General features: G+C 48.4%; 1 protein-coding gene across 27 annotated transcripts in view; it reads left to right on the top strand.

Moving 5' to 3' along the window:
* Nucleotides 1-26,369, top strand: part of LOC139755581 (uncharacterized) — an 887,125-nt gene that overhangs the window by 217,535 nt on the left and 643,221 nt on the right. The window lies entirely within an intron of this gene.

The raw sequence follows: 26,369 nt of genomic DNA on the forward strand, positions 1-26,369 counted from the left end.
GTGTGCGTATGTGTGATAGTGCCAGGACGAAGCGTCACTGCATGTGGCCAGGGAGGACAGTACCAGACGGTGCCGCACTGCACATAGCCAGGCAGGGCACTGCCACACCGCATCGCTGGTCGACTCAATGCCGTCAATAACATCAGAGTCAAGATTCTCGAAGACTAGGATGTGTTTTTTTCTTTCTCTCCTCCTCCTCCTCCTCCTCCTCCTCCTCCTCCTCCTCCTCCTCCTCCTCCTCCTCTATTGCCAGACGCAGATGCCTTTCTGGGCCGACGACGGTGTTTTTATCGGTTCTTCTCGTGGGCTTCGTACCCGCTGGAGGTGTCGTCATCCGGTAACCCGCTGGGGACAATGTCTCGACCTCCCCTCCCCTCTCCTCCCTTCCCCCGTCAGGAGTTTGTTTGACCTAGTTTGACCCGTCTCCCTGGGGAGGTGGGTGGGTGGTGGGGAGGGGCAAGTAAGTACAGGTCCGTGGTGTATCTCTCCACCATCACAGGTGTTCCCCTCCTGCCCGCTGACTCTCTCTCTCTCTCTCTCTCTCTCTCTCTCTCTCTCTCTCTCTCTCTCTCTCTCTCTCTCTCTCTCTCTCCATCATGCGACGTGGTTACTCTGTGTCCTAAGCCCCCGCCCGTGTGTCTCTTACCGCCGCCATTTCCCGTCAGCTTCCTGCCTGTTTGACAACCTCCCATGCCCTCTACAATGTGTGAGCGCCCGCCTTCCTCACAAGGGGGGAGACCGACCTCCCCACACACACACACACACCCTAAACACCCTTGTAATTGAGTTCCTCTCTCCCTCCCTCCCTCACCCCACACATACACACTGAACACCACCCCCCTTTCCCTACCACGCTCCTCCCACCCTAACCAATGAGTACCCTCCTCCTCCCTTCTCCTCCCTCCCCCCGAGTGGGGTGAAGATTCATGGTCGACAGAAGCCTCACGCCTCCCCTCAACCCCCCCCGGCTTCCCCTCGCTTCTCCCCCGCTCCCGGCCTCTAGTGTATATCTATCTTACTCGTGCGTCGTCAGACATCTTAATCATCAGCGTTTATTGCTTACCTGTGTGTGTGTGTGTGTGTGTGTGTGTGTGTGTGTGTGTGTGTGTGTGTGTTTGTGTGTGTGTGTGTGTGTGTGTGTGTGTGTGTGTGTGTGTTTGTGTGTGTGTGTGTGTGTGTGTGTGTGTGTGTGTGTGTGTGTGTTTGTGTGTGTGTGTGTGTGTGTGTGTGTGTGTGTGTGTGTGTGTGTGTGTGTGTGTGTGTGTGTGTGTGTGTGTGTGTGTGTGTGTGTGTGTGTGTGTGTGTGTGTGTGTGTGTGTGTGTGTGTGTGTGTGTGTCCCCGTTGTGGTTCACCTGTGCTGGGGGGAAAGATGGGGGCGACCTGAGGGTCTTCCTCCCTCTCACCTCCTGGAGGAGGAGGAGGAGGAGGGAGAAGGAGGCGGAGGGAGGAGGAGGAGGAGGAGGGCGGTGGTGTTGGTAGGCTGAATCCGCCCCCCCTGTCTCTCTCTCTCTCTCTCTCTCTCTCTCTCTCTCTCTCTCTCTCTCTCTCTCTCTCTCTCTCTCTCTCTCTCTCTCTCTCTCTTCGAAGTTAGACGTGCTGGCTACAATGGGTGTGTGGGGGGGAGGGAGGGGGTAGTGTTGTAGCTCCCAAGGTACATCCCCCCCCCCACAACCCAACCAATACCCTAAGGGCCAGAGCACGACGATATGGCCCGTGAGTACGACGTGAACGGTCCTTGGTTACCACGGCACGACCCTTGAGCACGATGGTACTACGACCCTTCAGCACGACGGTAAGACCCATGAGCACGATGGTGCGACCCTTGAGCACGACGGTACGACCCTTGAGCACGATGGTACGACCCTTGAGCACGATGGTACGACCCTTGAGCACGACGGTACGATCCTTCAGCACGATGGTACGACCCTTCAGCACGACGGTACGATCCTTGAGCACGATGGTACTACGACCCTTCAGCACGACGGTACGACCCTTGAGCACGATGGTGCGACCCTTGAGCACGATGGTACGACCCTTGAGCACGACGGTACGATCCTTCAGCACGATGGAACGACCCTTCAGCACGACGGTACGATCCTTGAGCACGACGGTACGACCCTTGAGCACGATGGTACGACCCTTGAGCACGACGATACGACCCTTGAGCACGACGGTACGACCCTTGAGAAAGTGATAGCCTGAGGGGAGGGAGAGGGAGAGGGAGGGAGGGAGGGGTCGTATCGTGATGGCCGCTCGGGTGTCAATAACGAAAAAAAAAAAAGGAAACAAAAAAAAAATCGTCAGGTTCTTACGCCGTGCGTGTTGTTGTTGTTGTTATTGTCGTTGTTGTTGTTTCCAGGAAGTGTGCTGTGTTTGTTTCACTGTTTCCAGCGACCAGGTCGCACTGATTAAATAGTCATTTCCTGGAATTCCATGTTTTGACTCTATTATTACCAGCCGCATACACATGGCTGCTTCGTACAGCCGCGTGTTATCATTTTTCTCTTCTCTCTCTCTCTCTCTCTCTCTCTCTCTCTCTCTCTCTCTCTCTCTCTCTCTCGAGTCGATGAGAGAGAGAGAGAGAGAGAGAGAGAGAGAGAGAGAGAGAGAGAGAGAGAGAGAGAGAGAGAGAGAGAGAGAGGCTTCACTTCCAGGAAGCTGGAAGTGTGTTTCTTTTGTCGTCTTAAGCTGTTGCCGGAATTAGATCGAGGACAGGAGGTGGGCGGGGCCCGTTCCGCCGCCAGCCCGGCCCGGAGACCAAAAGAGTTAAGCACCATCTTTGACTCGTGTGAGAGTGAGTGTCTGTTTGTTTACAGTGGTGCGAGGTGGCTCACAGATCTGGTGCGTAAGGGTGTATATCTCCAGTAGTCGAAGTGTCCCAAGTTTTTTTTTTTTTTAACCTTTTGAACGTGGCTGTGCGACCCTTGGCTATGATGGTCTGGCCTTTGACCCGACGCACAAAGGAGGTGGAAAGATGGAGTGGTAAACGCTCTGAGGTATCGGGGCCTGAACTTTCAGGAAGGGGGAAAGGAGCGTTGCGTTAGAAAGAATTCATTTTTTAACGGGCATCTTTATATATATATATATATATATATATATATATATATATATATATATAGTGAAGATCCATGGTGTTGACCTCTCCCTTAATGGTTAGTTGTCATTTCTTGTCCACAGGAGAAAATTTCCAAAGTTCTGGCGGTCTCTTGTTGATGAGTGTAATCTATAGGGTCACACGTAATTAAGTTCTCGTTAACCTTTGACTTATCCCAGACCTGCTGTAATCAACCTAACATTACACTGCTAAACTTGGGAGACGGTGCAAGATGGCAACACCACCACCACCTACCTCCTCTCTCTCTCTCTCTCTCTCTCTCTCTCTCTCTCTCTCTCTCTCCGCCTACCCACCCTAGGCTACTCACCCAAGCGCGCGCGCCGGCCGATCGCCGCGATACAACACACCTTCGAAATCACCGCCCTAAAAGCCAAGATATTTAAAGGTTAGAGTTGTCTGCGAATGGGGAACCGACCGAAGGAACAGAGAATTGGGCCAGGTGAGGGTATTCCCTCAAAGGCCCAGTCCTCTGTTCTTAACGCTACCTCGCTAATGCGGGAAATGGCGAATAGTTTGAAAGAAAAGAAAGATATATATATATATATATATATATATATATATATATATATATATATATATATATATATATATATATATATATATATATATATATATATATTGTATATTCTTAGTGAAGAGGTGGAAGTTTCAGTCTCTCGCGCGTGAGAAGGTTTTCCGATACAAATGAGAAGTTGACGAGGATATTATCTTCGTGACAGGAGTCTGGCGACGGGCAAGTCCTGGTACGTGGAATAAAGTGAACGTGAGATCGCCAACCCGACGCTGATGACAGCAGGAGGGATATTAATGGGTTAAGCTGCAGCTCGGTGGGGGCGCTGAGAATGGGGGATGGAGTGAGGGTGAATTAACGCGGTGTAGAGAGGTGGAGGAGGAGGGGGTTTCATAGACTTGTCGCGATGGCTGTGTGAAGGGATGATGATTTCTCGTTCCGTAGGGAATAAAAATACTTTAAATACTCTGTGTGATTTATGGTATTTGGTTGATACAGTCGCTTATCACATTCTCTAACGATGAAAACGAATCCTCCGTTACTATTTTATTAAGGACATTTTGATAACGGAGAGCTGAGGGTTGCGTACGGTGCCGCGGCACCCCGCCTCCGCGCTGCGCTGCCAGACGTGAGATTATGTTTTGATTGAACATATTGCAGTGTCGGATGGAATGAGGAGTTTCCCCTCCCTCCCTCCTGTCTATGCCAAGTCTGCTTCATTACGCTAGAGGAAATATGTATAATGTTGACCCTCCCAGACTGAAGTATTCTCCGTCGGATGGTCGAGAGCGAATGTTCAAAATTTATATCATGCAGAGAGGGTCGTTATGTGCTCTGAGGGTCGCCATTGATAGCGGGTGCACGGGTCTGGGGATTGGTGTGGGGCACACACACACACTTACCGTGATGATGATGTTCACCATGGCAGCTGGGTGGCGATTGTATCTCCCGTGCCGGCATGTAAATTACCGGCGGCGTCATATTGTAATGGCTGGAATAGTTCGTTGGTTCATCCACGATGAAGCGAAGTTGTATATCAGTGTTGCCAGTGAGGGAACGTTTTTCTTTTATTTTTATTTTTTTCGTATTTGTGTATCGTCTTTTAAGTTTTCTTGTGTAGTATGAATCCTAAATATGATTACGTGCTGAAGTGTTGATAAAAGACTGTGACAGTGTAGTATCTTCATGATTAAGAGTTTGTGATCGTTCTAAGATACAGGAAGAATTTGTCGAAGGAATTTAATCAGATAGGGTTGTGTTATGAATTAGATGAGATATTAAACCTCGAAATTATGTGGTATTTTGATCGCGTTTTTTTTTTATGTTAGTTGATATGGTTCAGTAAGTTACAGTTTACGTTTTATATATTTTCTTCTAATATTATCTTATTATTGAACATATATTATTAACACCATAGATGTTTGGCTCGGGCCATACATGCATGGAAGGCATGTATGGTCTGTGACTGATTTTGGAACACGCTTAAGGTGTGCAGGATTTTTTGATTGGTGATGTAACCTGATGCTGACACCCGTAATTGTTGGTCCTGGCAGTCGATAGGCCTAAAGCCAACCAATCAACCATGGTTTTTGAACGCACCATCATTGACGTCACAAAAATAGTTCGATACCATACGTTGTCCTCTTGTGTTTAGTACGACAGTAGATCTCCAGAGCACGACGGTGTGACCCTTGAGCACGACGGTATAACCCGAGACACGACAACACGACCCTTAAGCACGACTGAAGTAAGAAATATAAAGCTTACCCTTTCTTAACACTTCGACAAGCTGCACTCACATATCTCCCCCCCCCCCAAAAAAAAAAAGCACAACAGACAAAACATACACGTCGAAATGACCCGACAGGCATTAAACAACTGCTGACCCAATTCAGTCTTGAACGTCACCCCACCAGACACACACACACACCCATCTGAAACTACACTCCCCAGACACATAAGAGTTAGACTCTCGTCTGCGCTTTGGACATCACCCATCCCTGTTACATTACAAACACCGGTGTTTCATCTTATATCAAGACCCCGTGTTACCCACGATGCAATTACAGCAGTGAAGTCACGAACGCTTAACGCTCATTTCACCTGCACTCTTACAGACTGACAGCGCCACTACATTTCACGAACTGTGGTCCCGTCCGGCGGACCTGGACGGGTTCCTTGGCGCTGCTGGAGCCCAATAGGAAGGTAAAGGCGGTGGCTTAAGATCGCGTCCATTAGGGATTGCTTTTGGTAGATAGATGGGATCGCGTTGAGTCTGACTAGGATAAGGATGTGTATGGTTGGGTGGGTGGGGGTGGTTTAATTGGGAGAGGGGAAGGAACAGAGGAAAAGGGGGTCGGCGTGACGTCACCAACGAATTGGCAACTCTGGACGTGACGTCATGATGAGGAGAGGGAGGGGAGGGGGTGGTGAGGGGATGGGGGTGCTCCGTTGCTAAGGCGGTTGCTATGGACTCTTCTCAGGTCTGGTGGAGCGGCCCTCCCAATTTCCGATTAAATCTTAGACAGTGAAACAAAGTTGGCTGTGACTGAATGACCTGAACGTTAGGTTAGGTTAGAGTGTTACCACTCACTACGTCATTTGAATAATAAAGACAACAATGTTACATGGTAATGAAGTAACTGATGTGAGGGGAAAATCTGGCGTGACAGTGTTACATGGTAATGAACTCCCTCTTCGACCTCCTATTGTCTTGGTTATTATTATTATTATATTATTATCATTATTATGGTATATATATATATATATATATATATATATATATATATATATATATATATATATATATATATATATATATATATAATCCCTTGAGCATGACGTAACGAACATTGAACAAGACGACTCCCTGAGAAGGACGGTACGACCCTTGAAAAGACGACCGTCGAGCACGACGGTACGACCCTTAGAAGAAGACGACCCTTGAGTACGACGATGTCTCTTGGCGTGCGGGCGTGACCTCTGAAGGGTTAGGTTAAGGGTCCTTAAGGGTCGTTACGGTCATGGTTCAAAGGTCGTATTGTTGTGGGTCGTACCCTGGTAGTCAGGAGGTCAACCCGTCTGCCCCCTCATTATTATGTGTGACGTTATTTTTCGTCATGAAATTAAAAAAAAGAACAGCTCCAGCGAGTACAAACACACAGACACAAGGTATATACTCTCTCTCTCTCTCTCTCTCTCTCTCTCTCTCTCTCTCTCTCTCTCTCTCTCTCTCTCTCTCTCTCTCAAAACACGTCGCAAAAAACACACGTCCCTCCTCTCCACTCTCTCCCTCCTTCCCTCCCTCCCTCCCTCCTCCCCCTTGTATTCATACAGGAGTGTATGGCGTCATGCAGCAGACCACCCCCCCTCATCATGCAGGAGTGGCAGGATTCAGCTGGGCGTAAGGCTACACACCACCACCACCCTACCACTCCTCATCCCTCCACACCTCCCTCCCCTCTTCCTCCCTCATGGTTCTCTGGTATTGAGCGTCGGGTGTGGGGTAGGAGGTGGGGGTGTGGTATAGAGTGGGGGGCTGGTAGATGGGGGATGGGGGGGTATTGATGAGGGAGGGGAAGGGATAGTAGTAGAGGAGGGAAGGGCTGATGGTTGGTGGTAACGCCAGCGTCCCGGGGTATGAGCACCACCGCCTAGATAAAGATCTCATTAACTTGAGCCAGAATGTGGAAGATATCATGCGCCCAGCGGTGAATGAGACACATACACACACACACACACACACGCACACACACTGAGAAACTCCACCGACCTTGATTGAGGTGAAGCAGTGAGGCTCCAGCAGTGCAGTGTTTGCTGGAAAAAAAATAAAGAGAGGAGGGGGGAAAAGATCCGGGACTTTACATACGTTCGCTGGGAAAAGATTTGGTAGTTCATATGTGATGTGAAGAGCTGGTATTCAGGTGGTCGGGCCCTCGTATTATTCTCCCCTCGCTTATATATATATATGAAGCGTCTGGGGTAAACCATGGAAAGCTGTGTAGGTATGTATATTTGCGTGTGTGGACGTGTGTATGTACATGTGTATGGGGGGGGGGGTTGGGCCATTTCTTTCGTCTGTTTCCTTGCGCTACCTCGCAAACGCGGGAGACAGCGACAAAGTATAAAAAAAAAAAAAAAAAAAAATATATATATATATATATATATATATATATATATATATATATATATATATATATATATATATATATATATTATTTGTTTATTAAGGTAGAGTTTTACACTCGTTTTTTCCTGTCTCGTAACCTTGTATATACCATGTCTTTATTCTTACGTGTGTTGATTTAGTTAGCGTTACTGACTCTTAGTCATTACGGCTCCGCCCGGGGTCAGGTCCACACAGATTTGAATTCCAGGAGCGGCAGTCGGCCCACACCCAACACAGGTGCTCCTCGGGGGAGCGTGTCAGTGAGTGGACACTTGTCCAAGGCTGTGTGTGTGAAAGTGTGTGTGTGTGTGTGTGTGTGTGTGTGTGTGTGTGTGTGTGTGTTTGTATATACTAAAGTATGAGTACAGACGTGGTACATATGGTTGAGAGCAGGAGCCACATGAGTGTCTCTCTCTCTCTCTCTCTCTGTGATACACAGATGATGATCGTACACGCACGCACACACCCTCCGCCAGGTACCTATTGGTCGATCCGTCCGTAAGGAGAGGAGAGAACACCTGGGTTGGCTCTGGGCCGCGCGTATGATTGTGTGTGTAGTAAAGAAGCTTAGTCTTCATGCAGGAGGAAGGAGGTAGAGGGAGGAGGCCTTCTACAGAGAGGTTATGGTCGTGGGAGGTAGAGGACATGCATGTCATAGGAGCTTTCTCAAGACTGGTCGGGGTGGCCACCGCCAGTCGCACCGTTGTTCTTCTTGTAAGGGTCGTAAAGTCGTGCTCAAGGGTCGTAAAGTCGTGCTCAAGGGTCGTAAAGTCGTGCTCAAGGGTCGTAAAGTCGTGCTCAAGGGTCGTAAAGTCGTGCTCAAGGGTCGTAAAGTCGTGCTCAAGGGTCGTAAAGTCGTGCTCAAGGGTCGTAAAGTCGTGCTCAAGGGTCGTAAAGTCGTGCTCAAGGGTCGTAAAGTCGTGCTCAAGGGTCGTAAAGTCGTGCTCAAGGGTCGTAAAGTCGTGCTCAAGGGTCGTAAAGTCGTGCTCAAGGGTCGTAAAGTCGTGCTCAAGGGTCGTAAAGTCGTGCTCAAGGGTCGTAAAGTCGTGCTCAAGGGTCGTAAAGTCGTGCTCAAGGGTCGTAAAGTCGTGCTCAAGGGTCGTAAAGTCGTGCTCAAGGGTCGTAAAGTCGTGCTCAAGGGTCGTAAAGTCGTGCTCAAGGGTCGTAAAGTCGTGCTCAAGGGTCGTAAAGTCGTGCTCAAGGGTCGTAAAGTCGTGCTCAAGGGTCGTAAAGTCGTGCTCAAGGGTCGTAAAGTCGTGCTCAAGGGTCGTAAAGTCGTGCTCAAGGGTCGTAAAGTCGTGCTCAAGGGTCGTAAAGTCGTGCTCAAGGGTCGTAAAGTCGTGCTCAAGGGTCGTAAAGTCGTGCTCAAGGGTCGTAAAGTCGTGCTCAAGGGTCGTAAAGTCGTGCTCAAGGGTCGTAAAGTCGTGCTCAAGGGTCGTAAAGTCGTGCTCAAGGGTCGTAAAGTCGTGCTCAAGGGTCGTAAAGTCGTGCTCAAGGGTCGTAAAGTCGTGCTCAAGGGTCGTAAAGTCGTGCTCAAGGGTCGTAAAGTCGTGCTCAAGGGTCGTAAAGTCGTGCTCAAGGGTCGTAAAGTCGTGCTCAAGGGTCGTAAAGTCGTGCTCAAGGGTCGTAAAGTCGTGCTCAAGGGTCGTAAAGTCGTGCTCAAGGGTCGTAAAGTCGTGCTCAAGGGTCGTAAAGTCGTGCTCAAGGGTCGTAAAGTCGTGCTCAAGGGTCGTAAAGTCGTGCTCAAGGGTCGTAAAGTCGTGCTCAAGGGTCGTAAAGTCGTGCTCAAGGGTCGTAAAGTCGTGCTCAAGGGTCGTAAAGTCGTGCTCAAGGGTCGTAAAGTCGTGCTCAAGGGTCGTAAAGTCGTGCTCAAGGGTCGTAAAGTCGTGCTCAAGGGTCGTAAAGTCGTGCTCAAGGGTCGTAAAGTCGTGCTCAAGGGTCGTAAAGTCGTGCTCAAGGGTCGTAAAGTCGTGCTCAAGGGTCGTAAAGTCGTGCTCAAGGGTCGTAAAGTCGTGCTCAAGGGTCGTAAAGTCGTGCTCAAGGGTCGTAAAGTCGTGCTCAAGGGTCGTAAAGTCGTGCTCAAGGGTCGTAAAGTCGTGCTCAAGGGTCGTAAAGTCGTGCTCAAGGGTCGTAAAGTCGTGCTCAAGGGTCGTAAAGTCGTGCTCAAGGGTCGTAAAGTCGTGCTCAAGGGTCGTAAAGTCGTGCTCAAGGGTCGTAAAGTCGTGCTCAAGGGTCGTAAAGTCGTGCTCAAGGGTCGTAAAGTCGTGCTCAAGGGTCGTAAAGTCGTGCTCAAGGGTCGTAAAGTCGTGCTCAAGGGTCGTAAAGTCGTGCTCAAGGGTCGTAAAGTCGTGCTCAAGGGTCGTAAAGTCGTGCTCAAGGGTCGTAAAGTCGTGCTCAAGGGTCGTAAAGTCGTGCTCAAGGGTCGTAAAGTCGTGCTCAAGGGTCGTAAAGTCGTGCTCAAGGGTCGTAAAGTCGTGCTCAAGGGTCGTAAAGTCGTGCTCAAGGGTCGTAAAGTCGTGCTCAAGGGTCGTAAAGTCGTGCTCAAGGGTCGTAAAGTCGTGCTCAAGGGTCGTAAAGTCGTGCTCAAGGGTCGTAAAGTCGTGCTCAAGGGTCGTAAAGTCGTGCTCAAGGGTCGTAAAGTCGTGCTCAAGGGTCGTAAAGTCGTGCTCAAGGGTCGTAAAGTCGTGCTCAAGGGTCGTAAAGTCGTGCTCAAGGGTCGTAAAGTCGTGCTCAAGGGTCGTAAAGTCGTGCTCAAGGGTCGTAAAGTCGTGCTCAAGGGTCGTAAAGTCGTGCTCAAGGGTCGTAAAGTCGTGCTCAAGGGTCGTAAAGTCGTGCTCAAGGGTCGTAAAGTCGTGCTCAAGGGTCGTAAAGTCGTGCTCAAGGGTCGTAAAGTCGTGCTCAAGGGTCGTAAAGTCGTGCTCAAGGGTCGTAAAGTCGTGCTCAAGGGTCGTAAAGTCGTGCTCAAGGGTCGTAAAGTCGTGCTCAAGGGTCGTAAAGTCGTGCTCAAGGGTCGTAAAGTCGTGCTCAAGGGTCGTAAAGTCGTGCTCAAGGGTCGTAAAGTCGTGCTCAAGGGTCGTAAAGTCGTGCTCAAGGGTCGTAAAGTCGTGCTCAAGGGTCGTAAAGTCGTGCTCAAGGGTCGTAAAGTCGTGCTCAAGGGTCGTAAAGTCGTGCTCAAGGGTCGTAAAGTCGTGCTCAAGGGTCGTAAAGTCGTGCTCAAGGGTCGTAAAGTCGTGCTCAAGGGTCGTAAAGTCGTGCTCAAGGGTCGTAAAGTCGTGCTCAAGGGTCGTAAAGTCGTGCTCAAGGGTCGTAAAGTCGTGCTCAAGGGTCGTAAAGTCGTGCTCAAGGGTCGTAAAGTCGTGCTCAAGGGTCGTAAAGTCGTGCTCAAGGGTCGTAAAGTCGTGCTCAAGGGTCGTAAAGTCGTGCTCAAGGGTCGTAAAGTCGTGCTCAAGGGTCGTAAAGTCGTGCTCAAGGGTCGTAAAGTCGTGCTCAAGGGTCGTAAAGTCGTGCTCAAGGGTCGTAAAGTCGTGCTCAAGGGTCGTAAAGTCGTGCTCAAGGGTCGTAAAGTCGTGCTCAAGGGTCGTAAAGTCGTGCTCAAGGGTCGTAAAGTCGTGCTCAAGGGTCGTAAAGTCGTGCTCAAGGGTCGTAAAGTCGTGCTCAAGGGTCGTAAAGTCGTGCTCAAGGGTCGTAAAGTCGTGCTCAAGGGTCGTAAAGTCGTGCTCAAGGGTCGTAAAGTCGTGCTCAAGGGTCGTAAAGTCGTGCTCAAGGGTCGTAAAGTCGTGCTCAAGGGTCGTAAAGTCGTGCTCAAGGGTCGTAAAGTCGTGCTCAAGGGTCGTAAAGTCGTGCTCAAGGGTCGTAAAGTCGTGCTCAAGGGTCGTAAAGTCGTGCTCAAGGGTCGTAAAGTCGTGCTCAAGGGTCGTAAAGTCGTGCTCAAGGGTCGTAAAGTCGTGCTCAAGGGTCGTAAAGTCGTGCTCAAGGGTCGTAAAGTCGTGCTCAAGGGTCGTAAAGTCGTGCTCAAGGGTCGTAAAGTCGTGCTCAAGGGTCGTAAAGTCGTGCTCAAGGGTCGTAAAGTCGTGCTCAAGGGTCGTAAAGTCGTGCTCAAGGGTCGTAAAGTCGTGCTCAAGGGTCGTAAAGTCGTGCTCAAGGGTCGTAAAGTCGTGCTCAAGGGTCGTAAAGTCGTGCTCAAGGGTCGTAAAGTCGTGCTCAAGGGTCGTAAAGTCGTGCTCAAGGGTCGTAAAGTCGTGCTCAAGGGTCGTAAAGTCGTGCTCAAGGGTCGTAAAGTCGTGCTCAAGGGTCGTAAAGTCGTGCTCAAGGGTCGTAAAGTCGTGCTCAAGGGTCGTAAAGTCGTGCTCAAGGGTCGTAAAGTCGTGCTCAAGGGTCGTAAAGTCGTGCTCAAGGGTCGTAAAGTCGTGCTCAAGGGTCGTAAAGTCGTGCTCAAGGGTCGTAAAGTCGTGCTCAAGGGTCGTAAAGTCGTGCTCAAGGGTCGTAAAGTCGTGCTCAAGGGTCGTAAAGTCGTGCTCAAGGGTCGTAAAGTCGTGCTCAAGGGTCGTAAAGTCGTGCTCAAGGGTCGTAAAGTCGTGCTCAAGGGTCGTAAAGTCGTGCTCAAGGGTCGTAAAGTCGTGCTCAAGGGTCGTAAAGTCGTGCTCAAGGGTCGTAAAGTCGTGCTCAAGGGTCGTAAAGTCGTGCTCAAGGGTCGTAAAGTCGTGCTCAAGGGTCGTAAAGTCGTGCTCAAGGGTCGTAAAGTCGTGCTCAAGGGTCGTAAAGTCGTGCTCAAGGGTCGTAAAGTCGTGCTCAAGGGTCGTAAAGTCGTGCTCAAGGGTCGTAAAGTCGTGCTCAAGGGTCGTAAAGTCGTGCTCAAGGGTCGTAAAGTCGTGCTCAAGGGTCGTAAAGTCGTGCTCAAGGGTCGTAAAGTCGTGCTCAAGGGTCGTAAAGTCGTGCTCAAGGGTCGTAAAGTCGTGCTCAAGGGTCGTAAAGTCGTGCTCAAGGGTCGTAAAGTCGTGCTCAAGGGTCGTAAAGTCGTGCTCAAGGGTCGTAAAGTCGTGCTCAAGGGTCGTAAAGTCGTGCTCAAGGGTCGTAAAGTCGTGCTCAAGGGTCGTAAAGTCGTGCTCAAGGGTCGTAAAGTCGTGCTCAAGGGTCGTAAAGTCGTGCTCAAGGGTCGTAAAGTCGTGCTCAAGGGTCGTAAAGTCGTGCTCAAGGGTCGTAAAGTCGTGCTCAAGGGTCGTAAAGTCGTGCTCAAGGGTCGTAAAGTCGTGCTCAAGGGTCGTAAAGTCGTGCTCAAGGGTCGTAAAGTCGTGCTCAAGGGTCGTAAAGTCGTGCTCAAGGGTCGTAAAGTCGTGCTCAAGGGTCGTAAAGTCGTGCTCAAGGGTCGTAAAGTCGTGCTCAAGGGTCGTAAAGTCGTGCTCAAGGGTCGTAAAGTCGTGCTCAAGGGTCGTAAAGTCGTGCTCAAGGGTCGTAAAGTCGTGCTCAAGGGTCGTAAAGTCGTGCTCAAGGGTCGTAAAGTCGTGCTCAAGGGTCGTAAAGTCGTGCTCAAGGGTCGTAAAGTCGTGCTCAAGGGTCGTAAAGTCGTGCTCAAGGGTCGTAAAGTCGTGCTCAAGGGTCGTAAAGTCGTGCTCAAGGGTCGTAAAGTCGTGCTCAAGGGTCGTAAAGTCGTGCTCAAGGGTCGTAAAGTCGTGCTCAAGGGTCGTAAAGTCGTGCTCAAGGGTCGTAAAGTCGTGCTCAAGGGTCGTAAAGTCGTGCTCAAGGGTCGTAAAGTCGTGCTCAAGGGTCGTAAAGTCGTGCTCAAGGGTCGTAAAGTCGTGCTCAAGGGTCGTAAAGTCGTGCTCAAGGGTCGTAAAGTCGTGCTCAAGGGTCGTAAAGTCGTGCTCAAGGGTCGTAAAGTCGTGCTCAAGGGTCGTAAAGTCGTGCTCAAGGGTCGTAAAGTCGTGCTCAAGGGTCGTAAAGTCGTGCTCAAGGGTCGTAAAGTCGTGCTCAAGGGTCGTAAAGTCGTGCTCAAGGGTCGTAAAGTCGTGCTCAAGGGTCGTAAAGTCGTGCTCAAGGGTCGTAAAGTCGTGCTCAAGGGTCGTAAAGTCGTGCTCAAGGGTCGTAAAGTCGTGCTCAAGGGTCGTAAAGTCGTGCTCAAGGGTCGTAAAGTCGTGCTCAAGGGTCGTAAAGTCGTGCTCAAGGGTCGTAAAGTCGTGCTCAAGGGTCGTAAAGTCGTGCTCAAGGGTCGTAAAGTCGTGCTCAAGGGTCGTAAAGTCGTGCTCAAGGGTCGTAAAGTCGTGCTCAAGGGTCGTAAAGTCGTGCTCAAGGGTCGTAAAGTCGTGCTCAAGGGTCGTAAAGTCGTGCTCAAGGGTCGTAAAGTCGTGCTCAAGGGTCGTAAAGTCGTGCTCAAGGGTCGTAAAGTCGTGCTCAAGGGTCGTAAAGTCGTGCTCAAGGGTCGTAAAGTCGTGCTCAAGGGTCGTAAAGTCGTGCTCAAGGGTCGTAAAGTCGTGCTCAAGGGTCGTAAAGTCGTGCTCAAGGGTCGTAAAGTCGTGCTCAAGGGTCGTAAAGTCGTGCTCAAGGGTCGTAAAGTCGTGCTCAAGGGTCGTAAAGTCGTGCTCAAGGGTCGTAAAGTCGTGCTCAAGGGTCGTAAAGTCGTGCTCAAGGGTCGTAAAGTCGTGCTCAAGGGTCGTAAAGTCGTGCTCAAGGGTCGTAAAGTCGTGCTCAAGGGTCGTAAAGTCGTGCTCAAGGGTCGTAAAGTCGTGCTCAAGGGTCGTAAAGTCGTGCTCAAGGGTCGTAAAGTCGTGCTCAAGGGTCGTAAAGTCGTGCTCAAGGGTCGTAAAGTCGTGCTCAAGGGTCGTAAAGTCGTGCTCAAGGGTCGTAAAGTCGTGCTCAAGGGTCGTAAAGTCGTGCTCAAGGGTCGTAAAGTCGTGCTCAAGGGTCGTAAAGTCGTGCTCAAGGGTCGTAAAGTCGTGCTCAAGGGTCGTAAAGTCGTGCTCAAGGGTCGTAAAGTCGTGCTCAAGGGTCGTAAAGTCGTGCTCAAGGGTCGTAAAGTCGTGCTCAAGGGTCGTAAAGTCGTGCTCAAGGGTCGTAAAGTCGTGCTCAAGGGTCGTAAAGTCGTGCTCAAGGGTCGTAAAGTCGTGCTCAAGGGTCGTAAAGTCGTGCTCAAGGGTCGTAAAGTCGTGCTCAAGGGTCGTAAAGTCGTGCTCAAGGGTCGTAAAGTCGTGCTCAAGGGTCGTAAAGTCGTGCTCAAGGGTCGTAAAGTCGTGCTCAAGGGTCGTAAAGTCGTGCTCAAGGGTCGTAAAGTCGTGCTCAAGGGTCGTAAAGTCGTGCTCAAGGGTCGTAAAGTCGTGCTCAAGGGTCGTAAAGTCGTGCTCAAGGGTCGTAAAGTCGTGCTCAAGGGTCGTAAAGTCGTGCTCAAGGGTCGTAAAGTCGTGCTCAAGGGTCGTAAAGTCGTGCTCAAGGGTCGTAAAGTCGTGCTCAAGGGTCGTAAAGTCGTGCTCAAGGGTCGTAAAGTCGTGCTCAAGGGTCGTAAAGTCGTGCTCAAGGGTCGTAAAGTCGTGCTCAAGGGTCGTAAAGTCGTGCTCAAGGGTCGTAAAGTCGTGCTCAAGGGTCGTAAAGTCGTGCTCAAGGGTCGTAAAGTCGTGCTCAAGGGTCGTAAAGTCGTGCTCAAGGGTCGCACCGTTGGGCTCAAGGGTCGTACTGTCGGGCTCAAGAGTCGTACCGTCGTGCTCAAGGGTCGTAAGGTCGTCGTCTCGGGGTTAGACATTCACGACCTTGTTTTATTTGGTGTACCTTGTCGTAGCCACAGCCCTGGGCACGGGTCTGCAGAATTGGCTCCCGATCAGTCGAACCCAGTCAACAATGGAAGACTTTTTTTTTATGGATTATAAAAAAAAGGAATTATTTCGGGAGAGCGTGCCAGACGGGGCCAGGGTAGTGGCACCAATGGTAGATAGGGCGAGGGTAATGGCACCAGTGGCAGACAGGGAGAGGGTAATGGCACTAGCGCCTGGCGCTGGGTCAAAGTCACTTTAACAACTTGCCTCATGTTATGGTACTTGGGTCTGGATGAGGGCAATACCTGGGGGAGGGCTTGGGTTTTATTCTTCTCAAACCTTTTTCCTCCTCCTCCTCCTCCTTCTCCTCCTCCTCCTCCTCCTCCTCCTCCTCCTCCTCCTCTTCTCCTTCTTCTTCTTCTTCTTCTTCTTCTTCTTCTTCTTCTTCTTCTTCTTCTTCTTTTCCTTCTTCATCATCTCCTTCTTCATCATCTTCCTTTTTTATTCTTGTTTCTTGCTTCGTATTTCCTTCTCCTTCCTTAACCTTCCAGTGAGATGAGATGACATCCCTCCTCCATCTCCTCCTCCTCCTTCTCCTTCTCTTCTTCTTCTTCTTCTTCTTCTTCTTTTTCTTCTTCATCTTCTTCTTCTTCATCGTCTTCCTTTTTAATTCTTGTTTCTTGCTTCGTATTTTCTTCTTCTTCTCCTTCCTTCACCTTCCAGTATTATGAGATGACATCCCACCGTGAGGGAGAGGAGAAGTCATCCTCTGGGCCTCACTGGTGTTAAGAAGACACCTCCAGGTGACGTCTCGCCGTCTCGTAAATCTCTCGTCCAGACCGCCGCCAGGCTGACCCAAACTTTGTACATGTAACACTCCGCTGCTCCTCCTCCTCCCCACACCAGTACGCCCCGACTCCCTCGCTCTCCCGAAGCACCCAAGTTTCCATCCTTGAGATGCCAAGTTTTCTGCTCTCCTGTGCAAATAATTATTCCATGAATGAGTAGAATAAAGATAAGATATATATATATATATATATATATATATATATATATATATATATATATATATATATATATATATATATATATATATATATATATAAAGATAAAAGATACGGAACATTTTTGTTTATTTTTCATTAATCATTTCTTGACGTATTTTTGAGGCCTAGAACCCCGAGAGGCACGGCTCGCTCGGGTGTTGGACGGTGGTGGAAAAAAATGAAATAGAAAAAAAAAAAACTCGCCTGCCGGAATTGAGGAAGTTGATTCAGGGAGAGAGAGAGAGAGAGAGAGAGAGAGAGAGAGAGAGAGAGAGAGAGAGAGAGAGAGAGAGAGAGAGAGACGGAGGAAAGTTTTCCGGGCGGATGAGGGGAGAGGGGCGCTATAAAATGGGTCGGGATAGTTACAGCCTGACGAGGTGTCGAGGCTCCGGCTCTGTGTATTGGTCGACTCCCCCCCCCTCCACCCACCTCTCTCTGTGTATAGGTCGACCCCCCCCCCCCCTCTCTCCCCACCCACCCTGCTCCATCCTAGCTCTAGTGAACTGACCGTGGGTCAGTTTTATATTTTTCTCCCCCTCTCATCCTCTCCTTTTACCATGATGCAACCATTTTCCCCTCATCCTTCCCATGCCTGAGCTGGTACCATGCCCTGAAGTTCTCCCAAGATTCCCATTTCCCCTCATAGTTACCATGAATATTCCTCTTGAGTGCTCTTGCCTCCCACGAGTTAGGGTACTGAAAGGTTTGTCCATTGTCTCTCCTTTACTTACAAAATCATCCCACCATAAGTAGCTTGGTAATGTCCTTAAGTAGCCAGAATGAAGGGTTTCTTTCTCCCATCACTGCCATGAATTGCAGCCATCGTTGATCTTTCTCCCATCACTGCCATGAATTACAACCATCGTTAACCATGAGCTGTGTCGTACATCCGTGTCGTACGCTATTGAAGTACACATATTATCCCTAAAGCAACACTATTCTTTAAGTTGATAATGGAGGAATACGATACGTCTCCCTTTTTTTTTTTTTTAAATATGTCACAGTTTGTGAAGATTATATGATGTTTATTCTCGATCGCCTTAGTTAAAGGTGTTTCTGAGAATCTTTTTTCTTTTCTTGTCTTTAATTCTCCAGCTGGTTTGAGGAGACCCGGAGGTGGTGGCATGTGTATGTATATATCGGCCGATGAACCGGAAGCATGTATTCATGCTTGATATATCGAGTCCCGATTAGAAATATCGGAAGACAGGTGAGAAAGAGTTTATTTTGCTAGAAAGGAGTCGGGTCCTGATTAGTTATATCGGTTGGTATTTCAGAAGAACTTCCGAATTAAGGAGAAAAAAATGGGATCTTCAAATATCTGGTAGACGGAAGCATTGCCTTATGGAATAAATCGGCTCCCAGCTAAGAGATATCGGATAGTAGGTCCTAATGGAATCGGGTAGTTGGGCTTTAATATAGTCTGCTGGCCAGAAATATATTTGGTTATCGGATGCATCCGCATCGGGTATCGGGAGGGGAAGGGGGGAGGGGGGAAAAACAGATGATGGCCAGGCATTCCGTACTCTGACAGTAAATATCGGAGGTCGGCTTTGAGTTATCGGGCCGCAAATGCAAGTATTGGACCCGAATATTTTCTTGGTACACTGGCCTGATGGATGTCAGGAGAAGGGCAAAGGGTCAGGTCAAAGGTCACGCCGTTGATAACCAAAGGGATCGCACCGCAGTGCTCAAGGATTCGAACCGATGCGTTGGAGTGCCAGGGTTCGAAACAGGTCAAAGGTCACGCCGTTGATAACCAAAAGGATCGCACCGCAGTGCTCAAGGATTCGAACCGATGCATCGGAGTGCCAGGGTTCGAAACAGGTCAAAGATCACGCCGTTGATAACCAAAAGGATCGCACCGCAGTGCTCAAGGATTCGAACCGATGCGTCGGAGTGCCAGGGTTCGAAACACCTTCACAGCGACGCCGACGCTGCCGTGACAACAGCGTCGACAAATGCGTTGTCAAGCGCCTCCTCCAGTGCGTCTTCGTCAACATCCCATCCCATCGGTGATGGAAACCTCAACGCATTCTCTTCTTTGCTGATGGAAAACCTCAACGCATTCTCTTCTTTGCTGATGGAAAACCTCAACGAACTTTGTTGTCTGCCTAACGGAAACCTCCCAGCGTCGGACGATCAACGGAATCCTAACAGAAGCCTCTCAGCATTGGACGATCAACGGAATCCTAACGGAAACCTCTCAGCATTGGACGATCAACGGAAACCTAACAGAAGCCTCCCAGCATTGGACGATCAACGGAATCCTAACGGAAACCTCTCAGCATCGGACGATCAACGGAATCCTAACGGAAACCTCTCAGCAGTGGACGATCAACGGAAACCTCTCAGCAGTGGACGATATATATATATATATATATATATATATATATATATATATATATATATATATATATATATATAAAACTTTCTTGTTTACCCAGACACAAAACTCCGAGAACGCTCCCCCATCTCTGTTTACCTTCGGCAAAGTCCGGAGGGAATTCGCCAGAGACAACTAACTCCTTCCAGTGTTTATCTTGAGTACACTGATACGCTTGATCTTCATTTCCTCTCCGTCACAGATGCACGTTTAATGAGCAGGATTAAACCCCCTTTCCCCCACCTTCCCCACGACGAAAAGATACGATGGAATATTATTGACTTGCGATCGAAAAGGAGAGAAATTAAAGGATCGTGCTTGGCGTGCAAGACCGTCGCCAGGCCCGTGATTGGCTGGTTTCAGCCGCGTTTGATGCCCCGTCTGCCGGTGATTGGCTGGTGACTGTTGTGTTTAACGATGCGGTCGGCTGTGATTGGTGAGATATTACAGGGTTAGGCAATACGGTTGGCTCTGATTGGTTAGACATTTCAGTGACAGGCAATATGATAGTGTGTGTGGCAGTGTGTGTGTGTGTGTGTGTGTGTGTGTGTGTGTGTGGTTATTACTATGATAATTGGCTGGTAAAGTCATATGTTGAACTTATGTTTGATTAGTCATTTATAACTGTGTTTCACTCCCAAATTACGATGGCTTGACCCTTGAGCCAGACGTGACTTCCCCTTGGGTAGGGTCGTAACGACCCTTTAGTTGAACACGTCGTTACAGTCCCTTAGCTCGACGGAGTGACCTTTGAGTGTGATGGCCTGACCTTTGACCTCATCTCGGAGTTATTGCACATCCAGTTACTCTTCCTTCCTAATTGTGAAGATTTTAATCCAAGGATGTTAGAATTCCATCAGTCTGATGTAGTGCATAGGTTATTATATATATATATATATATATATATATATATATATATATATATATATATATATATATATATATATATATATATATATATATATATATATATAGAGAGAGAGAGAGAGAGAGAGAGAGAGAGAGAGAGAGAGTGTTTGTTAGCGCCGGGTTGAGGTTAATATATACGATATGTTGCAAATGGGATGAAAGGACAAGGTGTATAACATTTGGCGTGTTGGTGTCTCCACTCATTGGTTCACTGTGGTAGGGAGAGGAGGCGGAGGCGGAGGTGAGGGAGGGGAGTGTGGGCCGTAGTTAGGGTGGAGGGATGGGCAATTATTACCTCAGTGGTCCAAGTGGGACCCATGACACCAGTGGTTACTGGAGGGGTCCAATATCATCAGTGGTGCCTCGATGGTGGTGAAGTCCGTGTGGAGCCCCATGGTCCATCTGTCTGACCCCGTGGCGGGGGGGTACTGACCACGTGTCTCAACATTCCTTCGTCAGTATATACATACGGAGAGTCTGGCCCTAGAGACCCGCCCGGTAGACCAAGGATTGTAGGTTTATGTTTGAGCATCTTGACCACAGCGTTACGACCCCATGAGCACGACGATACGACCCTTTGAGTACGACGTTACGACTCCATGATTACAACGATACAACCCTTTCGACCCTTTGAGTACGACGTTACGACCCCATGTGCACGACTTTACGACCCCTTGACCAAAATATGATGACCCCTTTGTCTACAACGTTACGATCCCTTGACCAAATCGTTACGACCTCTTGTTTATCACGTTACGAGCCCTTGAGCACAACGTGACGACCCCTTAAGCCGGACGGGACGATCCATGGGCATGATTGGTCCTGCTAATTTGACCCGGATCTTTAGAGAGTGATTAAAAGGTCATATTTAAGGGTCGTGCTGTAGCCTCAACCTCGTACTAAACCCACACCCTTAAAACAAGAATAATTCCAGTGAGCAAAGTACGTAACTGGCTCTTAACCCTAGTGATTATCATACGGAAACTAATCAATGTGTTGTACGATGAGTCAGAGATATAATAAAGGAAAGAGAAGGAAGATCGACAAGTTATGCATGAGATGAGGGCTACTTTGCATACATCGCTTGTTGAAGGTGGCAAGTTTAATAAGATGGTTGTTTTTCCCCCGCCATGGCATTTTCCCTGTAGGAGATCTTGCCCGGCCGAAGTGGGAAAGTTGTGAGAGAGAGAGAGAGAGAGAGAGAGAGAGAGAGAGAGAGAGAGAGAGAGAGAGAGAGAGAGAGAGAGAGAAGGAGAGGGAGGGAGGGAGGATCTTGGGTCCCCTGATGTGAGGTGGTCGGGTACAGGAGGGGGTTAGCTTGAGGCCCTTCCGGCATCCCTCCCTCCCTCCCTCCTTCCCTTCCCGGCACACATGTTCTTCCAACTTGTCCAGACAAGTTATGGCTTTGTTCTGACGCCCGCCAGACTAGCCCGTGTCTTGCCACACACACACACACACACACACACACATGGGTTTTTGAAAATATCGTATGAAATACATCATTCGAAAAAGTTTTTATCTTGTAATTTTTGAGTTTGTAGGATATATGCGAATGTTGGAAGAGCGGTGATGAGACGAGACTTTAATGATAAGAGATATATTTGTGGAAACAACGCAGAACTCAACAAATTGTATGGCATCTGAAATTGGAAGGTGGAGTTCGTTAGCCATAAACCTGGACCCTGTAGTGGAAGGTTCTGTGAACTTTGCAAGTGAAGGAGAATGAACCTGGGTTGCTCAATCCTTCAATACAGAGGAGAGGTTAAAATATCTAAGTTATTTCCAGACGTGTTGTTACGAAGATGTAGTTGGGACTCCATCCAGCCAGGATATATATATAGTAGGGTATAAAAGAGAGCAAGGAGCGAGTATAGCAAGATATGAGAGGAGGAACGAAGACCATTTTGAGAATGAAATTGTGGACAAGGCCGGTGGAGAATCCAAAACCTTTCCATAGATTCAGGAGTCAATTGTTAGTTAAGGAGCAGCTTGATGGGATGAAGGGATTCCGATGTGACGTGAGAAGCGAGAAGGAGTGTTTCCACCTACAAGGAGCGGACCTTAAAAGACCCCAGAGTTAGTGTGTGACATGGCTGACGAAATTCACAACCCCAAGGAAATGTCATGAGAGACCTTGTTTCATAAGGAATGAAGGGCTCAGGTGTTATCTACCGGGGGGGGGAAATGAAGTGCTGGGAGTCCGCATATGAGAGAGAGAGAGAGAGAGAGAGAGAGAGAGAGAGAGAGAGAGAGAGAGAGAGAGAGAGAGAGAGAGAGAGACGTGGGAGTTGACACTGTACCTCCAACCTGTAGCCAGAGTCCCAGCTTAAGGTGAGGGGGGAAAAATATTTAAGGAGACCAACTGACTGTCTGACGGCAAGGATGAGAATCGTGTTCAGTTTCATCACTTGAGGAACCATCCAGCTAGCTGCTCATATCCTACGTAGGGCCAAAACTGGGTTATGCCTCTTATAGTAGGTCGCTGCACCTGAAGAAGAAGAAGAAGAAGAGCAAAGACCTGATAAGAGAAGGAGCAGAGGAGGGGAGTAAAGAGGATTTCGAATTGAAGGAGCTGAGTTACAGGGAATGGTTTAAAGGCCGTGAATTTGCCCACCGTGGAAGAGAGAAGAACGAGGGGTGACCTGATCACAATCGTTATGTTTTTTAAACCAAATGGATGACATATAAAGGAAAGGAAAAGAGTTCTTTGAAAAATGTGGGGGGGTTAGAGCAGCCAGGGGACGTACCATGAAATTAAAAAAAGATTGTAGAAAGAATGTTAAAAAGAGAAATACTTTTATACAGTAAGAATAGATGAATTTAATTAAATGAATGAGAATACTGTAAACGCGGATGGCATCCAGAACTTTTAAAAGTTGTATAATAATGAAGTTGGTTCAGGAGACGGGGGGCCCACGAGTGTAGAACTCCGTCCCCGCGCGGAATAAAGAGACAACCACACACACACCCACACACACACACACACACACACACACACACACACACACACACACAAGGTACATCTATCTCTTACTGATGTATAAAGAATTGAACCCTGTGTTTAGCCAGGGAGGGTGTATTCACAATGTTTTGTTTTCCGGGTGTTGAGCTTATCACATGCATCACAACTCACCCAACCACACACACACACACACACACACACACACACACACACACACACACACACACACACACACACACACACACACCTACTAAACAGTCGTCTTGTATGTAAATGTGATGGGCGGATCCCGTAGAGTTTTAGTGTGGGGGTTACTGCCGTTCGACGTGTGTCTCTGGGTAGGTGATAGTCTCTCTCTCTCTCTCTCTCTCTCTCTCTCTCTCTCTCTCTCTCTCTCTCTCTCTCTCTCTCTCTCTCTCTCTCTCTCTCTCTCACCAGCGCTCGGGTGGATGTCAAGTTTCACTCCTGTGGCCCAGTCATGGTGGCTTTCAGGGAAGTCGACAGACAGACAGACAGACACGATCTTACCATTGTCTTACTTAAACACACACACACACACACACACACACACACACACACACACACACACATAATACCCGTCATCACACAGCTCACGCGACGGTTCGTCGTTGCCCTAGATTTACGAAGCTGCGGTGAGCCCCACGCGCTAGCTTCCGGTAAAATCCGGAATAAGCACTTGTAAGTAAGTAAGTAAGTAAGTAATTACACCATCTATCGGGCCGCTCACAGGTCTATCTCGCGTGGTAGTGGGGGAGCGGGACTGTGTGGGTTACGTGTTGGCACTAGATGGCACCACACTGGCAGGTGAGGAGGGAGGAGGTGGTGGAAGAGAGCCAAGCAATACATACCACAGTGCCATTGTATCCACATCATGTCCCAGTAGTTCTCGTGTTGACCTTCGTCTTGTAATGACCGCGCCCATGGTGTTCATCCCTGGTGATACCAGTGTTCGAGGAGAAAAAAAAAACTTCCGTTGGTATTTTTGTCATGACTTTTTGCTGTTGCGTTTATTGTTATTATTATTATTATTATTATTATTATTATTATTATTATTATTATTGTTATTATTATTATTATTATTATTATTATTATTATTGTTATTATTATTATTATTATTATTATTATTATTATTATTAGTATATTATTATCATTATTATCATTATTATCATTATCATTATTATTATCATTATTAGTATCATTAGTCATTATTATTATTATTATTATCATTGTTATTATTATTATTATTATTATTATTATTATTATTATTATTATTATTATATTATTATTATTATTGTAATCATTATTATTATTAGTCATAGTGTAAGCAGTAATGTGATCATTATTACATTTCTTCTTATTTTGTCATGATCGTTAAGGGCAGTTAGGCCTCTGCGTCACGACAGTTCCAGCAGTTTGCTCGTAAACACTGGTGCTTTTTTTTCTTCAACTTGAAACTTGAGTCTTAAGTTTCTCTTATTAACAGTGGGCCAGTAGACAGCCCAGCAGGTTTATTGCCTAAGTTGGAAATTTGTGTTTCATATGCAGTCTGGGACCAGGTGGTGGTGGTGAGGGGGTTCAGGTGGTGATGGTGAGGGGGTTTAGGTGGTGGTGGTGAGGAGGTTCTCAGGTGGTGGTGGTGAGGGGGTTCAGGTGGTAGTGGTGAGGGGGCTCACGTGGTGGTGGTGAGGGGGTTCTCAGGTGGTGGTGAGGGGGTTTAGGTGGTGGTGAGGGGGTTCTGTTGGTGAGGGGTGGGGGTGAAGTCGCCCTTCACGGGAGTGGGGTGGAGGGTAGGCGACAAAGGAGAGAGGGATGACAAAGGGAGAGAGGGTGATGGGAGAGTGGGGATGGGAGGGTAGAGAGCGAGGCAAGGACCGGAGGATAAAAGCTGTGGGAGAGAGTGAAATGGACGGTGGTAGTGAGGATCGGGTTGGTTGGTGTGAAGGAATTGTCTCTAGAGTGAAGATTTTCCCTCCCCCCCATCCCCATCCAGTCCCCCGCCTCATGGCTATCTCACCATTCGTAGTGTTATATATATATATATATATATATATATATATATATATATATATATATATATATATATATATATATATATATATATATATATTCCTATGAGTCCACGGGGAAAATGAAACACGTTCCCAAGTGCACTTTCGTGTAATGATCACATCGTCAGGAGACACACAAGAATGAGATAGAAGACGTGGAACAGTCAGTGTGTGTGTGTGTGTGTGTGTGTGTGTGTGTGTGTGTGTGTGTGTAAAAGTATATATTTTCCTCTGACATATACTTTACTTCAAATGAGCTTTGGTGTACAAGCAGGCTTGGGTTCGGGTGTTGGGTCCCGTGAAAACCATTAGAATGACGATGATGATGGAAGCCCGCTGTCGTATTATCCATCGTAATGTCTCGCAATTACTAATACAATTGCGTTATTTTCTCATGACTTCCCCCTCCCCTCGCCATAGATTAGCGCCACTCGTGCGTATAATTGGGTTTTAACGGGCTGCGTTATATAGCCGGGCGCTTCCGCCGTTACGTAAAGGCGTGGCGTTTGTTGATAGCGTTAGGGCGGGCGTGGATCGTATGGTGATTATCATTCACTTAGTCTCGGACTCCCCGAGCCATGAATGTTGAGAGGCTAGTGACGTCATCGCGTCTTGCACAGCCCTGCCCCGACGCCGATTGGCCCAAAATGACGTCACGCCCTTCCTGTTGCTGCTCCCCCCCCCCTCCATTTTTTTTTCCCAGACGTGATTGGTCCGAGTGACGTAATGACGGTCATAGCCGACACCGATTTGTGAATAGGGCCTCATTACCGTCGCTGATTGGCTCGAATGACATTTGCCACCTTTATTCCCGGCAGTGATTGGTGGGGGGGTCATTATGAATCCTACCAGTCGCTGATTGGTCCGAGTGACGTCACCACCGTTCAACTTGGCGCTGATTGGTCAGGAACTTGCCTTCCCCAGCAGTAATTCCGCACCCAAACCGCTTGAACCATAGACACTCCATTGATTGGATTACGTTATATATGTGTTGTAGAAACCATCAGTGTTATAGGGGAACACCGCCTGGGTGTAGAGGTTGTAGAGGCCAAGGTTTATGGCCTGTGTGGGTGTCTACTAACGCATCCGTATCGTATATACATTTCGTAGCCGTTCGTTGGGGTTGTGTATTCCTCATGGTTTCGCTGATGTTTCGTGGGAATTCATGAAGCAGACTCGGATTGCCGTGTGGGGACAGTCGTTCGTGAAGCAGGATTCTTTTCTGGTTCGTGTATTTTTTTTTTCCATTATTACTCGTTTCCCGCGTCTTGAGGTAGCGCCAGGAACAGACGGAAGAACGGCCTCATTTTCTCATATCTATTCTCAAGCTGTCATGTGTAATACACCGAGACCACAGCCTCGCATTCCACAGCGAGGTCCCACAGACCTTTCCATGGTCTACCCTGACCACCTCATATACCCTGGTTCAAGTCCAGTGATAGCCCGTCGCCCCTCGTATACCTCATCGT

Source organism: Panulirus ornatus, chromosome 19, assembly GCF_036320965.1.
Source record: "Panulirus ornatus isolate Po-2019 chromosome 19, ASM3632096v1, whole genome shotgun sequence".
Lineage (NCBI taxonomy): Eukaryota > Metazoa > Arthropoda > Malacostraca > Decapoda > Palinuridae > Panulirus > Panulirus ornatus.